Source organism: Staurois parvus, unplaced genomic scaffold (genome assembly GCF_062004578.1).
Source record: "Staurois parvus isolate SC_StPar_1 unplaced genomic scaffold, SC_StPar_1.0 ptg000234l, whole genome shotgun sequence".
Lineage (NCBI taxonomy): Eukaryota > Metazoa > Chordata > Amphibia > Anura > Ranidae > Staurois > Staurois parvus.
The window spans coordinates 2638900-2657167 of NW_028318030.1; positions in this window are offsets into that span (position 1 = coordinate 2638900).

Sequence of the window (18268 nt, forward strand, 5' to 3'; positions counted from 1 at the left end):
TTGTCTGCGGGTAGAGACTTGAGAAGAGATTTTAATGAGCACTCCTCACATAAAAGCTTTGTATGTCGCACATAGTGTACTAGTGGAGATTTCAGGGGTTGTATGTGTTCGAAGAAGAGGTTGTGAGCCTCATCGATGATCTTCCTATGGTTGGGGTCTGCCAGGAGTTGGGAGTTAAGTCTCCATGGTTTAGGAGGCATTGATTTATCGTACGTAAGGAAGTATTAATTGGAGCGTGGTCAGACCAGGTGATGGAGCCTATCGAGGATGTTGTTATATGCTGAAGGGTCTACTTATCTGATAGGAAGAAGTTTATTCTGGAGTAGGAAAGTTGGGAAGGAGAATAGTATGAGTAGTCCCTTTCTGCTCCATGTTGGCATCTCCAAATGTTATATAGGTCATGTTCATGAAGGAATTGGTTGAGGCTTTGTTTTGGGGATCTCTTGGTAGAGGTGGTATCTAAGTGTACATTTCTCACTATGTTGACGTCTTCTCCTAATAGTACTTGTCCTTGTTTCATAGGAGCAAGTTTGATCAATAAGGTCTTGAAGAAGCGGAGTTGGTCTGAATTAGGGCCATATATGTTGACCAGAGTGAGAGGCATGTCTTCGAACTTGGCCACTAGAATATGGAAGCGTCCGCTTGGCTCTGTGTATTCTGCAATAAGTTTAAATTTGAGAGAGTCTTTGATGAGTGTCATCACCCCATTTGTTTTTTTTGTTATGGGATGCTAGGAATTTTGTTGAGAAGTTTTTAAGATTGTACGTTGGTGTTTTGGTTGTTGCAAAATGTGTCTCCTGCACAAAAACGACATCAGTTTGTTGGGCCATAATTTCTTTGGTTAGTAAGGAGTTGAGCCCCCTGGCATTGATTGACATTATATTAATCATAAGTGTGGCATGAAGCATTGTTATAGGCGGATGGTCATCCACAGTTGTGGAAAGATCTTGTTGTGCTGATAAAGCGGTCTGCTCGGATCTTCCTGGTTTCGAGGTAGGTTAGATAATAAGGCCTGATTAAGCCGTAGAGCATATGTTTCTTTGTTAAGGCACTGGTACAATGGGTAATTAGGGGAGTTAGCGTGTAGAGTATAGGTTTGTCATGGAGCCATAATGACTGGTTGTAGTAGGTTGTAAGTGCAATATGGGAACAAGTTGGTAAAAAACTCTTGCGCAAAAGGCAAGAAACATGTGTAGTTTGAAAAACTACTGTCAAACCAGGAATTAGAACAGCAAATAGGAACCATGGATTTATAGTAAAGAGCAGCCATGTGAGCAAGGCTGCCATTTTTATCTTGAAGAAGAAAAGAAATAGCGAGTTTCACTCTGCAAGTGCTGGGGTATGGAGGGTAAGGCAGGTTAATTCCTTGTTGCATAGGAGGGTTCAGATCCAGTCTCCTTCCATACGATGGGGTTGAGTTTGAGTGCTATGTGTTTGGCGGTCTTCTACTGGGAGTATATTCTACTCTTTGAGAGTATTTATGATTTCATCTAGACCTCTGATAGCTAAAGTGTCAGGAATGGACTCGCCAATGGTGGTGGGACTCACCTACCTTGTGGGCTGTAGTACCAAGGCTGGCCAGCGGGTGCTCTCAGTAGCCAGAATATCACTCCTGCAATCAGGCCATCACCTGAGGCTGATTGCAGGAGGTGTATTTAAGCAGGACCAGGCCTGTGATCAGGGCCTTGGTGTATGTTTCCCATGAGCCCCTGTACCTGCATCCTGTCTGCTTCCTGCCTGAACCTGACTCTGAACGAACTCCGAACGAACTCCGTCTGTCCTGACCTCGGCTATTCCTGACTACTCTTCCGCCCGCTCCTGGTACCCTGTTTGCCCGTTAGCTACCGACCCGGCCCGCCTGACTACGTTGCGCTCCATATATTTATACATATATATATATCAGTTTAAGTTTGGGTTTGTTTCACCTTGTTGTATGTATTTGTGTTAGTTTTGGGTTTGGTTTGTTGCACTGCGTTTATGTTTGTGTTGTCCTTAATAAATTATCTTGTTTACACGCTATACCTGAAGTCTGTGTTTCCCTGTGTCGGTCCACACACCTCTGGTCATTCCCGGAGCCCTGACATTACACCAAGGCCATTCCTGACCAGAAGTGGCTGCACAGGGAAGCCATCTTGGCTTGTTGTTGGGAAGGATGCATCCTGAGGAGGTTATATACTTGTATTTGCTAGTCTTAGATGACAGAGAATATGCCTATCAGACTCTGCAGGAGCATACCAGGGATCAGCTGCTAGAGTGCATATGGGTCACTCATTCCCTAGTAGATCAGGGCACAGAGTTCTCTGAGGTGCAACCATTGATTCAGGCTTGTGCTGAGTTGGCTTCCTCTAATACCCCTGAAAGCAGGGATGACTTTCTTCCACCATTCAGTACTGATCAAATAGAATCACTGGTATGGTTGTTGGAGGATGATCCGGATTGCTTCTGGGAACATTATTCAGCATGTTCACCACATCTGCTAGTGGAGTGTATAAACGCAGTGCAGTCTTTGGTCAGACAGGCTATGTGTAAGCTGAGTTTTGTTCAACCAATACTACAGTCCTGGTCAGACTTGTTACACCCAGCCTCAGTCAGCTTGCAACAAACCCGTCCTGCTTCTAATCATTCCTCTGCTCAAAGCTCTATTCCTGCATTCCCGACAGCATGCCCAGTGACAGCCCAATATACCCTGCTATCTACCACATGTCAGTACCCTGTTCCCACTCGCTGCACCTATCCTGCCTTTAACCCTGTAAAAAAGGCCTCTGTAGCAACTATTCCCTCCTCTGTTCCACCCTCCAGCTCTTCTCTGTCCCCAGCTACTCCATCCATTTACAGACCTGCATTTACTTGCAGTGCCCCAGTAACTAAATCCAAGAAGAAGCGAAAATTCTTTCCAACCAATACCATCCTACCAGTATCCAAACCGGTCAGCCTGCTGTCTGAGAACCCGCCTTCCATTGTTCAGCCTGATGCCCTGATCCAGTGTACGCTACCCAGCCTGATGACCCGATCCGGCCTGATGACCCGATCCGGCCTGACGATCCAATCCGGCCTGATGACCCGGTGTTCGTGATCCAGCCTGATGACCCGATCCAGCCTGATGATCCTACCCAGCCTAATGATCCTATCCAGCCTGATGGCCTGGTGCCTGCTACCCAGTCTGATGGCCCAATCCAGCCTGATGGCCCGATCCAGCCTGATGGCCTGATCCAGCCTGATGACCAGGTGTTCATGATCCAGCCTGATGACCCAATCCAGCCTGATGACCCGATCCAGCCTGATGACCCGAACCAGCCTGATGACCCGATGTTCGTGATCCAGCCTGATGACCCAATCCAGCCTGATGACCCGGTGTTCGTGATCCAGCCTGATGACCCGATCCAGCCTGATGATCCTACCCAGCCTGATGATCCTATCCAGCATGATGACCTGGTGCCCGCTACCCAGCCTGATGGCCCAATCCAGCCTGATGACCCGGTGTTCGTGATCCAGCCTGATGATCCGATCCAGCCTGATGACCCGGTCGGGCCTGGTGCCTCGGTGCCCGTGGTCTGGCCTGGTGCCTCGGTGCCAATGGTCCGGCCTGGTGCCTCAGTGCCCGCTGTTCTACCAGATGACTCGGTGCCCGCTGTCGAGCTTGGTGACTCTGTGTCCGCTGTCGTGCCAGATGACTCGGTGCCCGCAGTCGTGCCAGATGACTTGGTGCCTGCTGTTGTGCCAGATGACTCGGTGCCCGCAGTCGTGCCAGATGACTCAGTGCCCGCTGTCCTGCCAGATGACTCGGTGCCCACTGTCGAGCTTGGTGACTCGGTGCCCGCTGTCGAGCTTGGTGACTCGGTGCCCGCTGTCCTGCCAGATGACTCGGTGCCCACTGTCGAGCTTGGTGACTTGGTGCCCGCTGTAGAGCTTGGTGACTCGGTGCCCGCTGTCGTGCCAGATGACTCGGTGCCCACTGTCGTGCCAGATGACTCGGTGCCCGCTGTCGAGCTTGGTGACTCGGTGCCTGCTGTCGAGCTTGGTGACTCGGTGCCCGCTGTCGTGCCAGATGACTCGGTGCCCGCTGTCGAGCTTGGTGACTCGGTGCCCGCTGTCGAGCTTGGTGACTCGGTGCCCACTGTCGTGCCAGGTGACTCGGTGCCCACTGTCGAGCTTGGTGACTCGGTGCCCGCTGTAGAGCTTGGTGACTCGGTGCCCGCTGTAGAGCTTGGTGACTCGGTGCCCGCTGTCGTGCCAGATGACTCGGTGCCCACTGTCATGCCAGATGACTCGGTGCCCGCTGTAGAGCTTGGTGACTCGGTGCCCGCTGTCGTGCCAGATGACTCGGTGCCCACTGTCGTGCCAGATGACTCGGTGCCCGCTGTCGAGCTTGGTGACTCGGTGCCCGCTGTCGAGCTTGGTGACTCGGTGCCCGCTGTCGTGCCAGGTGACTCGGTGCCCACTGTCGAGCTTGGTGACCTGGTGCCCGCTGTTCTGCCCAATGACTCGGTGCCCACTGCCTCACCTGATGATCCGGTGCCCGCTGCCTCGCCTGATGGCCCGGTGCCCGCTGCTCCGCCTGATGTGCCTCTGCCTGCTGCCCAGCCTGATGTGCCTCTGTCCGCTGCCAATCCTGATGTGCCTCTGTCCGCTGTCCAGCCTGATGTGCCTCTGTCCGCTGCCCAGCCTGATGTGCCTCCGCCCGCTGCCCAGCCTGATGTGCCAGCCCCTGATATCTAGCCAGTTACCTGACGCAGGCGGTGGAACATTTTGCCCACTAAGGACTGTTTGGAGCGTCCTGAGGCCGCAGCTTGAGAGGGGGGTACTGTCAGGAATGGACACGCCAATGGTGGTGGGACTCACCTGCCTTGTGGGCTGCAGTACCAAGGCTGGTCAGCGGGTGCTCTCAGCAGCCATAATCTCACTCCTGCAATCAGGCCATCACCTGAGGCTGATTGCAGGATGTGTATTTAAGCAGGACCAGGCCTGTGATCAGGGCCTTGGTGTATGTTTCCCATGACCTCGGCTATTCCTGACCACTCTTCCGCTCGCTCCTGGTACCCTGTTTGCCCATTAGCTACCGACCCGGCCCGCCTGACTACGTTGTGCTCCATATATATATACATATATATATATATATATATATATATATATATATATATATATCAGTTTAGGTTTGGGTTTGTTTCACCTTGTTGTATGTATTTGTGTTAGTTTTGGGTTTGGTTTGTTGCACTGCATTTATGTTTGTGTTGTCCTTAATAAATTATCTTGTTTACACGCTATACCTGAAGTCTGTGTTTCCCTGTGTCGGTCCACACACCTCTGGTCATTCCCGGAGCCCTAACAGAAAGTTCTTCCGTGGTGTTTGATAAGCTTGGTATGGAATCCCCACTTGGTAGGGAATGCCGTGGTTTCTTAGAGCTTTGGAAATGGATATCAGCTTTTTTTGAGTGAGTGGGGTTTCTTTGGATAAGTCGGCAAAAAGCTTAATACCTGTGTGTGAGGCTGGTAGTGCTGCAGGGTTTCTAGCAGCTAGCATAAGCTTTTCTTTAATTTGGTAGAAGTGAGCCCTGATTGATTTAGTCGTGGACCTAATCGTCCAGTGCTTATCTGTTCCTGTCCTAATTTATGATGCTGGCCAGCTTCTGGAATGTGCGCACATGAAGAAACTCACACTGACACGTTTGGTCTGTGAAAACTTCTCTCTAATTTATTGAAATGAAACCGTGAGTTTATATATGAAAAATGATGCGAACATCACGTGATAACAGCATAAGCATTATATTAGTCTTTGATTGGTCACTTTACACGAAAACAATCTCCGTCATGGTATAGGTGTGATCTTCTTCAGTCTTATCTTAAAAAGAGAAAAACATTCTTTTGTCTTCCAAATCACACGATGGGAGGGGGTCTGTGCCTGTGAGCAAACATTTCTTAAGCAAGGATTTCTCAAAGTACCACAAAGCCCAGCAGGCAGAAAATATTCACACAACATATATATTCATGCTAAACATTTATAAATATGTGGAAAGAAATAGTATTAAAGTATAAAAGTAAATATGTAAAAAGATGTGTATAAAAAAAAAGTGTATATATATATATATATTCAATAGGAAATGAAATAGGAATTTTACCAAATCCATCACATGATAAGGACATCTCTCGAAGTAAAGGCTGGTAGAAATGATGGTTTCGGGATTCTATGTGCTCTGTCAATAGCTGCTTCCATAGGGGTAATGGATGGGATCAAGATTTGCATAAATTGCTGTATGTATGGTAGAAGGGCATCTGTCGTTATAGATTCTGGGATCCCTCTAATTTTTATGTTATTTCTCCTTGATCGGTCTTCAAGGTCAGCTATTTTACTTTTTAGCATGTTGATTTCAGATTTTTGATCTGCGTATGCGTCCACTACAGTATTGTGTGCTGTGAATATGGCTGACATCTGATTTTCAACATGGTGTAACCTTTGAAACGGCAACAAGAAAAACAAAATTCAGCGAGCACTTAAATTCAAAATAACAGCTAGAACACTAAAAAGGGAAACCATAAAACCTTCTATAAAACCATATAAAAAAATGTAGTGCAGCGCTAAATCTACGTGACCTAAATCATTAATACCAGTATAACACAATATGAAACGCCATAAAAAGAATAATTCTGAATAACGTCCGTACGACCATATATCAAAGTGGTAAATGTCACACAGTGGTAAGAATTATTCCAATATTGAAATTCAACAGGTGTATTAATAGGTGACTTCTCTTAATCTTAGTAGTAACTGTAGTCCGGTGACGTGCGAAAAGAAATGATAAAATTGAACACTCACCAGAGGCGCAATATAAATGCGCATATAAATCAGATAAGCCCCAGGTTCCCTCAATTCTAGAAAAAGATGCAGCCTGGAATGGAACAACCTCTTCTATAACTTCTAGAGGTCCCCTTTAGGTCTGTGGTGAGGGTCTGCAACAGATGTCTCTCTTCTGGGCTCTGGGGTGGTCACCTTGGGTTCCAGCTAGTAACAAAGGTGGCCGCCGGACCTCCGTGATCCGGCGTCGTGACGTCTCAGCATGCGGGGCCTGTAAATAGATGTAAATAGATCATGGAGCTTCAAATTGTGGCTGCTTTTATCGTTCTTTTGCAAGATTTCCCTGACCTTGTTGGATGGATAGCAACATATATATGCTGGTCTGCAGAGCCTCTCAGCTCTTGACCGAAATTTGACCCCTCTGACTATTACAACTGGGCTGCTACTCTGCTCATATCAATTGGAGTCCAGCTCCCCTTAGCTGCCTAGAAACATTAGAAAAATACCAAAAAAAATTATATATATGAATATATATATATACTGTATATATATATATATTTATTGTATTTTTAATTTTTCTAATGTTTCTAGGCAGCTATGGGGAGCTAGATTCCAATTGATAGAGGCAGAGTAGCAGCCCAGGTGTAATAGTCAGAGGGGTCAAATTTCAGTCAAGAGCTGAGAGGCTCGGGCACTGCCCGAGGGCCCGGGGTCAGTAAGGGGCCCCATGAGATGCCCCTGGTATCTTTCATAGGCTTTTTTGGGTGTGGTTTGAGTGTAGGTGAGGACACAGGGGCCCCATGATCCCCTATTGCCCGGGGGCCCCATGAGTTGTCAGTCCATCCCTGGGCTGGTCTGTACTAGAGGATCCTGGCCAATCTCCAACAGGAGGCTTGGCATGGGGCCAGGACAGCCTTTAAGAGTAACCGAGTCTGTTCAGCAGCAGGAAAGTTGACAAGAGAGTTTGGGTGGAAGATGAGGAAGTGAGACTGGAGAGCAGGAGCCTGGGAGGGGGCCCAGGCAGAGGATCTTGGAAGGAGGAAAGCTCAGGAATCAACCAGCCCCCAGAGTGAGGACCAACTGTGCAGCAGGGAAGGATCGGCTCAGCTAGAAGGCCTGGTAGCAGCCATCAACCCACCAGCAGCACAGGAGAAGGGACTGAGAGAGTAAACCTGCACCACCTGGGCCAGTAAGGGGAAAGAGGCACTCTGGTGGGAAACTGGATTACCTTTTTACCCGGGACTGTTCACCCAGCAGAGCAGTGGCAGGCACCGGATCCCCTGCCCAGGGAAACACCCAGTACAGCTGGATGAGGAGAAGATTCATCTGGGGCGGTACTATAGGAGATGCTGGCTAGCTCTCCAAAAGAGACTTTTTGCTGTAAAGACTTGTACATAGTTGCAAAGGAGCTTGTCCTCTGTTGTCCAGTGACTCTTAAGGGGGTAGTGCTACATACTATATATATATATATATATATATATATATATATATATATATATATATACACACCTGTATATACACAATTGTTTCTTGATCACATGACCATCCACATCAACCCAGCTGTGCCATCCTACTCAGCCCCTCTCCCTACATTACTAGAAAACTCCACAGAGACACTGCCAATTAGTCCTGTCACATATAACCGCTCATTTTTGAAGTGGATATTTCACCTCGGATCATGGTTACCTAATGGTCTAAATGAGGGGTTTACGTATCTCCCCTGTATGTGTGATCAATTTTTTGGCATGCGTTATCCATGAAACAGTGTACAATAATTGTCAGGGTTGAATGAGCGGTTATATGTGACAGGACTAATTGGCAGAGCCTCTGTAGGGTTTTTTTGAAATGTAATCCTGGCAGAGCCTTTGTTTTATAATGTAATCTTACTCAGGATCATACCCATATTCCATATCATATTCCTGTGTAAACTGCTTTCAAATTTTTCCCCACAAGAAGGTGATGTTTAAACAATTGGACGGCATTCACTGAGCATGTGCACCAACCAGGAAGGGAAATGACTTGGCAGCCTTTTTTTGTTACATCTTGAAGTAAATGGGGAAGGACAGCCATTGTGTTGGTTTTTCTGACCATGTGACGATAGCAGACACATGGTAATGGACACCAAAACATTAATCTGTTGCTGCTTTATATTCACTGTACACATTAATAGCACCCCTGATGAAACTCTTTGTTTTAAGGAATGAAACATGTTGGGCTATTTTTTGTTTTATTTTTGAACACCTTGACATGTTTTTTCTGGTGTTAGTGGGCACAAGACTTTTTGAAGGGGAAATTTGGACAAGCTCATTTCTCCTTACCAATGAGTCTCTACTTGGTCATATAGGGAAGTAAGCGCTAGTCCATACTGGGCAAGCGTCTGGGTCAGTAGCATGCCTGGCTTTAAGTAGCAGTTAAGCCTTGAAGATCTTCACTGTACCCTGCGGATGAGAGTCAAAGTCCCATATCTAGATTATACAGTACATGTGATTTCCCTGTCCTTTGTGAGCTGACAAGTGAAGTATAGTGACCAATTGTTAGAGTCACATGGTTTGGAAGGTTGTTATTACATCAATAATTAACTAATGCAGTTGAAATACTCCAGTCTCCACTTATAAATTCATATACTGTTGGAAATAGCCTCTTTTTAATGCAAACCTCAATAAAAGTTAGGTTTTAAATCCAGTGGCTTTTTTTTGGTGCATGTGGAAACGCATTTTTGGTATTCTGTAAGATTTGCCACATAGTGGGTTGTAAATGTTTGCCTAGATGCTTGTTTTTTTATATATGCCCAAAAAATCTTGTGCCCAGAATAAAATAAAATTAGTGAGCTACACGCATAAAGTAACAAACACCACCCACCCACCCTGCACCCACCTGCTATCCAGTGCCTCCCAGCCTTTGCTTTGGGGAAGGGGGAGACAGGACACTACTGGGGGGGCAGAGGGCACTACAATGGGTAACTGGGGGTGATGTGAATAGGACAGAGGATACTACAGTGTGTGGGGGGTGATTTGAAGGGAGCAGAGGACATCACAGTGTGAAGGGTGGGGTGATGTGACAGGTCAGAAAACACCGCTATGGGGGGCAGAGGACACTACAGTGGGGCGGGGGGGGGGGGTGATGTGACAGGGATCAGAGGACACTGCTATGAGGGGGCAGAGGTTACTACTGTATGGGGGGGGTTTCATTTGATACTACGGTGAAGTGGAGTGATGTGAAAAGGGGGCACAGTAAACTACAGTGACAAACTATGGTTTTTTTTTTTTTATTTTCAATCTCATGCACGTCTGCATAGAAACCAGTCAGCTTCCAGGTTTTATTGCTAAAGGTTAACTGAACAACCAGAGGTTAGAAGCTGATTGGCTACCATGCACAGGTACACGAGATTCTGAGTGAACCAGCTTTAGTAAATCTCCCCCTTTGTGCTCTTCATGCCAAATTTTTAATGGGGGCTTGATAGTTTGTTTTTTTTTTTTTTTAAAAAGGGTGCCAACCCCCCTCTCAGCATTCTTTGATTTCATCCATGTTGTCCAGGTAGATCTCAACCTCTGAAAGGTTGCCTACCCCAAACTCTACATGAGCCCTAAACTCTACCCAACTGGTTTAGTAATCAATGACATCATCAGGAGTACAGAGCTGAGGGATCCACAAAGATGTATTTATAGTATATGCAGAGTGGACCTAGCTACCGAAACAACATTGCCACTATTATACAAAGTATAAATGAGAATATATATCTAATGGACTGTTACCATGAATCACAACCTAAACTGCCAATACTCATTTTATATTACATGCGTACAGTACATTTTAATCAGGTCTGGTGTTCAATCTAAAAATGACAAACCTGTAAAACACCACTAAAACCATACCAAAAACATCCACTAAATAGCACCTCTCAGAACATAACCCAAGGAGCCCAAGGAGAAACCACTGCATATAACCACTACTAAGCTTCATAAAATAAGCATCAGTCATTATAAATTTACAAACACATGACAAAATAACTTAAAATAAGTAAATTGCATCTATAAATGAATCTATATATTATTGCATATTTACAATATTTAAAATTGGTATGCAACTAAAATTAAAATAAGTACATAACAAAAATTCAGATAAGAACATGTGTGTAAATATTGTAAACATGCTAAGTTCTTTAGATTGAGGTAAGTATACACTATAGAGGGATATTGTTAATTTTCAAGTTTGCAACCACTTTAAAGAAAAACTTGTTAGATAGGTTAGTTGAAACTTGTAAGTGTAGCATCCTCAGAGCTACTGTCTGGCTATATTTAGTTTTTGGCCCTCTGTAATCAGGGAGGCATGGTTTGATTAGTCAAGCCTGCTCTGGACTCCAAAGATACATTTGGAGTCCAGAGCAGGCCTGACTAATCAAACCATGCCTGCCTGATTACAGAGGGCCAAAAACTAAATTTAGCAGGACAGTAGATTTGAGGATGTTATACTTACAAGGTTCAACTAACCTATCTAAGAATTGCTTCCCCCTGTCTCCCAGGGGATCCTGGAACATAGAGGGTGGAAAAATCATGACCTCAGTCTGCATATCAATATCTCCTAAGCCAATACCATGTGTTTATGCACGTGACCAGCATAAGGCTAAGAAAGATATAAATGGGCCAGTGTGGACTCAGTACAGAGCAGGGGCCTCTTGGTCCTGAGGGAGTAAGACCCAGTCATAGGGCTGGGCACTTCTGGGATATTCACCTTAGACTGCAGCATTTCTGTGGGGTCCCAGCTACAGTTTGGCTGAAGGACCTCTGCCCTATCTGTCCAGTTATGTTTTCAAAAAGTCCACCACAGATCTAGCACATTGCCACTGGAGTGCTGAAGTTTGCTGAACCTGCACTTTGCTGCCTGGAAATCAGAAACAGTGAATACTTGCCTGTGTGATCCATAGACTTTCCTTAACTCCTTTTGAAGACATTACTACCATTGGCATTCAGGAATGCATCTCTTTTTGGATTCCTGTTTGTTTGCTGCTCAGATCTACAACTTCAAAGAGTGTGTTTCCACCCTGAAGTTTTAGTTCAGTATAAAATCGTCATTTTCAAGTTTTATTTTAATGGATTATCCCTAGGTTTATCTCCACCCCATCCAAGTTCTCCCCCCCCCAAAAAAAACAAACCAAAAAACACAAGGCATCACAGAGAAGGAAAGAGTCTCCAACAAACAGATTTACAGAGAGCTTTATGAGTGTGGGGTTGTCCCATAAAGTGATCAGTGGCAAGGCTGTAGCCACTGTATATGCCTACTATGTAAAAAGGACCACAGTGATTTCTAACACATGTGATGACATTGCCCATAGCTTCTGGCATATTGGAACAGTATTCCATATAACTATTTCAGAAATCCCTTTGGTCTGCATTCTGGGCATTCTAGAGGAGGATCTTCTTGATGTCAATATTAAGTTAGATAAAGTGTTATTTCAAGCACTCAAACTCATGCCAACACATTGGGAAAATCCTTCTCCACCAACATATGCTAAATGAGTCAACCTGTCAGGAATGGACTTGCCAATAATGGTGGGACTCACCTGCCTTGGGGGCTGCAGTACCAGGGCTGGCCAGCGGGTGCTCTCAGCAATCAGAGACTCACCCCTGCAATCAGCCAAACACCTGAAGCTGATTGCAGGGGTTGTATTTAAGGAATGGCCAGACTCACAGTCAGGGCCTTGGTGTGTGTTTTTCCATGGGGCCCTGTACCTTGTATCCTGTATTCCTGTTCCTGTCTGACTTGTTGCCGACCCTGCCTGATCCTGACCTCTGCTGACTTCTCCTGCTTGATCCCTGGCTTGTGACCCTGACCATACTCTGCCTGACCCTCTGTACTGCGCTGCCCGTGAGTTACTGAACCCAGCTTGTAACCCCGACCACTCTCCCGCCTGTTCCTGGTACTCCGTTTGCCCATTTGCTACTGACCCGGCCTGCCTGACTACACTTTGTATTGTATGTATTGTTATTGGTGGGTGGTTTGGTTTGTTTGCACTGTGTTTATGTTTAGTTTTGCACTGTGTTTTGTATTGTTAGTCTTAAATTATATTGTTTATACCATATCTGAAGCCTGCGTTTCCCTGTGTCAGTCCACACACCTCTGGTCATACCTGGAGCCCTGACATTACACCAAGGCCAGTCCTGACCAGAAGTGGCTGCACAGGGAAGCCATCTTGGCTTATTGTTGCTGGGTAGAATGGATCTTGATGAGGTGGTGTATTTATCTCTGCTAGTGTTTGATGACAAAGACTATGCTTATCAGACTCTGAAGGAGTATCCCAGGGATCAACTACTAGAGTGTATAAGGATCGCTCATTGCCTAGTAGATCAGGGCACAGAGTTTTCTGAGGTGCAGCCATTGATCCAGGTTTGTGCTGAGTTGGCTCGGTCCTGTACCCCTGAAAGCAGGAATTACTTTTTTCCCCCATTTAGTGTGGATCAAGTGGAATCACTGGTATGGTTGTTGGAGGATGATCCAGATTGCTTCCATGAGCATTATGCAGCTTGTCCATCACATGTGCTTATGGATTGCATAAAGGCAGTGCAGTCTTTGGTCAGACAGGCTATGTGTAAGCTGAGTTTTGTTCAACCAGTACTGCAGACATGGACAGATTTGTTGCACCCAGCCTCAGTCAGCTTGCATCATCATTCCTCTGCTCAAGGCACTCTTCCTGCATCCCCGACAGCACCCCCAGTGACGGCCCAGTATACTCTAACTACCACATACCAGTCCCCTGCTCCCACTCGCTGCACCTATCCTTTCTTTAACCCTGTAAAGAAGTCCTCTGTAGCAACTGCTCCCTCCTCTGTTCCATCCTCCTGCTCTTCTCTGTCTTTAGCTGCTCCATTCGTTTACAGACCTGCGTTTACTTACAGTGCTCCAGTAACTAAAACCAGAAAAAAGCGAAAATTCTTTCCAACCAGTACCATCCTGCCAGTATCCAAACCGGTCAGCCTGCCGTCTTAATAAATTATATTGTTTATACCATATCTGAAGCCTGCGTTTCCCTGTGTCAGTCCACACACCTCTAGTCATACCTGGAGCCCTGACACAACCAGATAAATGTATGCCTTAGGCATGAAACAATATCTTCTTGAATGACAACTCTCAACAATGTGAAAAATATGCTGAAATAGGGTGGACGCCCCTAACCTCTCCATGCTGATAGTAATCAGTGACAGACTCAGAGGCTAGAGCAGCAATGGGCAAACTACGGCCCGGCGGACCTTTTAATCCGGCCCGCGGACGTGGCTGTCAGGATGTGTGTAGGCGGGTCAGCGTGACGAACGTGAGGGGAGGGGAGCTAGGCTCCTCTCACAGTCAGCCCTGAAGACCGGAACGGCGCGGGAACACGGCGAGAGGAACGCGCCGAGCAAAGGTAAGTGAATTGACACGGGGGGGACTTGGCTTACTACTTGGGGGGGAATAGTACTGTGGGGGATGAAATACTATATGAGGGATGAATTAATATGGGGGATGAATTACTATGGGGGATGAAATACTATATGGAGGATGAATTACTATAGGGGGGATGAATTACTATAGGGGGGATGAATTACTATATGAGGGATTAATTACTATATGGGGGATGAATTACTATGGGGGATGAATTACTATAGGGGGGGTGAATTACTATATGGGGGATGAATTACTATATGGGGGATGAATTACTATGGTGGATGAATTACTATGGGGGATGAATTACTATGGTGGATGAATTACTATGGGGGATGAATTACTATATGGGGGATGAATTACTATAGGGGGGATGAATTACTATATGGGGGATGAATTACTATGGGGGATGAATTACTATATGGGGGATGAATTACTATGGGGGATGAATTACTATAGGGGGGATGAATTACTATATGGGGGATGAATTACTATATGGGGGATGAATTACTATGGTGGATGAATTACTATGGGGGATGAATTACTATGGTGGATGAATTACTATGGGGGATGAATTACTATATGGGGGATGAATTACTATAGGGGGGATGAATTACTATATGGGGGATGAATTACTATGGGGGATGAATTACTATGGGGGATGAATTACTATATGGGGGATGAATTACTATAGGGGGGATGAATTACTATAGGGGGGATGAATTACTATATGGGGGATGAATTACTATGGGGGATGAATTACTATATGGGGGATGAATTACTATATGGGGGATGAATTACTATGCTTACTATGGGGGAATATTACTATACTTACTATGGATGACACATACACATCATTCATCTACTCTTGGTCCGGCCCCCGGGTCCAATATATGAACCCATTGCGGCCCTCAAGTCAAAAAGTTTGCCCACCCCTGGGCTAGAGGGTGCACCTTTCATCTTTTACCATACAGATTACACCTTACCTTACTATTCTCTACATGATCAGATGCTCCTTATGCATACTTTTCCTTTGTACTATTAACGTCAGTTACATCTGTCACAGGGCTCTGGACTTTTAGGAACTGGCTATGAGCCCAGAGATTGTGGGACCTAATAAAGGTGCACTGCCTTGGCAGAATGTACTGAGAGTTCAGTGTGACAAACAAGAGTTAGACCACTTCCCTTTTCACCAACTTGTGACAAATGAATGATCAACCCCACACCACACTATCACTAATATGCAACAATAACACTCTCAGCCTCACCCTGCACAAACATTTTCCAGCTTGTGGAAGCACAATCTATGTGCCAACAGGCAGAGTGATTGTCACTTGGTTTAGTTAACTAAGCAATTAACTCTTTACTGCCACTAACTACTTTTTATCGAGAAATAATAATCACAATATTAGCAATAGCAATTATGACTTTAGAATTAATGCCTGTAACACACACTATCACCACAGACAGGTATATCCAGAGATTTACCAGGTAGTAGCACTCTTCAAGAGATGGGGATTCTTTAGACACAATTCTTTAGAGACAATTCAAAATATTCTTTAATAATGAATGGTAACCACATTGGTGGTTACTGACAGGGAAATTTAATCCCCAACCCCCATATCGGAAGTCAGTGGCAGTGAAAGTTAACCATCTCTCTCCCCTTGCATTGGTGGTCATGCCAATGAAGGTAACCCCTCAACCTCCTCCGGCATTAGTAGTCAAGGCAATTAAAGTTAACCCAAGTCCCCCCACCCCCCGCATTGGTGGCCATGGCAGAGAAAATTAATCCTCCTTGCACTGATGATCATAGCAGGGTAAGTTCATCCTCCACCCCCATTGATGTGCAGTTACCTGATCAAAAGTTCCCACAGCATTCTCTGTCTTTTTCAAGGGCAGGACTTTACTTGTGCTGTAGGCAGATATCACTCTGCCCACAAAACTGTCTCTCTTTCAGCACTGGGAAACACAAAGAGTGTTCCAGCACTCGGCATCCCACTGCATGCAGTCTGTAGGCTGTGTATTGAGCACCAGAGGGCTAGATAGACAACCATTGAACATAAAATTATGGAAAACAACCAAGACTAAGTATTTTTAGTGTAAAGAAAAATATTGGGTGACCTCCGGATGGTAAGAGGTCAGACCCCAGATAGTAGCATATTGCCAAATCCCAATATATATATGTTGAAGGAAGATTGAGCTAATGGACTTTTTAGGCACATAAACTCAGTAGACAAAAAGTAAAAACAAAGTTGCTTTATTAACATATCACATCTAAAATCATGTCTTGTATAGGCATTAAAATTGCATTGCACACTGACATACAGCCTGACTCCCCCCACCAACCAACCATAACAGACTGATTTCCACAGAAGTAAAATAAAGATGGTGGATACAGTATATTGCTTTCAAAGGGTGGGAGATGTCCAAGCTGTATAGAAGACGCCCAACATGTTTCACTATTGGGGTTGCTTCTTCGGGAGAAGAGGAAGTATTTTTAGTGGCCATAACAGGTTAAAGTCTTTCACTCAATACCCTCCTTTATGCAGATCAAACTATTTGATCCATGTAAATCCAGTTTAGTAAAAATTTGTACTCAAAGAACTTGGCTATTAGTGGCAAGGGATATTTATTTCTCATATTTTATTTAAATTCAATCATCTGTATTTGAGTCACGGGTGGAGAGAGAGATTCCTTTTGATATGAAGAAGAAGCCAACATCTGCTGGAGATGAGGACTCCAAATTTTATCTAATGTAGTCTGACATAACCTGATTCTCAGGTAAAGTCAACGGATACACCCAGCATAAGAACTGCTAGGAAAGAGATTAATAGCAAAGCCAATGGTGTAGATATTTTTGAAAAACTCAGCAAAATTCACATAAACATGCAGTAGGCTGGGCAATAGAGGAGATTCAACTGTGTGCAGGGCAGGTAAAACTTTGGTCATACAGTACTGAAGACAAGCAGTGCTCTAGGCTCCAGTCCCTAACAGGATAATGAACACATAGCCACAACAATCCCAGAGGTATTAAATTGATAGACTTTGGAAAGACAAAAAAGATGATGGGCTGTTCATGCAAAATTCCAAAGATGCATGTGCTATTGTAAAGTGGAAAATTATATGTCTTGGAATGAAAACTGACATAGCCAAGTGCTGGCTAGCTCACCCACACAACGAGAAACATTCCTAATAAAGACTGCCATGAGCTTGTTTCCCTCTAGTGATAAGTCTAGTAATTGTGACATTGTGCCCTGGAAGCAGTGAGAGGAGGACCACTACTGAGAGCTAGGGACTGTGGGCCATGTGGTCCGAAGCCAGGTTTTTGCATGGAGTCATTGTTGCTGTGAACTACAAGGTCCAGCCAACTGGAAAGAAAGGGGGAATGCTGGGAGAGGACGTATAAAGCTTGGGCTCTTGGGAACACCTCCAGCAGTTAAAAAGAGTGACCCAACAACACCGGCGAGTTAGAGCGGCCCAGACAGCGTGGGGAATATTCAGCAGGTGATGAATATACCTGCAGGCAGACCATCCATTCCAGCTCCCTGGTGGTTAAATGACTGTTGAGGGTCACTTACATCATCATATATTTTAAAAAAATATATGTCTATATTACATATAGACTTATATGACTAATTAAAAACCCAAAATCTACTATAGTGAAAGTTGCGAATGTATAATGTTGGTAGATACAGACCCACAAAACTAATATGAACACAAGAAATTTGATGTTATGGAATTTAATGTTATAGAATTTATATATACTGAATGTGATAAATTAATAATATTAAACGAGCGCTGGGTAAAATAGATAAAGCTGCTGGCATAAAAGGTAAAACCTCTAAAACCTTCCCATAGAATCATAACATATATATATATGCAGCGGTGTAAAATGATGATCAATAAATATATAAATCAGCTAATTACTATTATCATAAACAATAAATAGTATAAAAGTGCGCTCCAAGGCGCTAAAAGCAGTAATGTGAAACAACGTCCAGACTTGACGTGATAAAGTGCATATAGTGATATATAATAATTTCAAGTTCAATAGCAATATAAAGGTGAAAT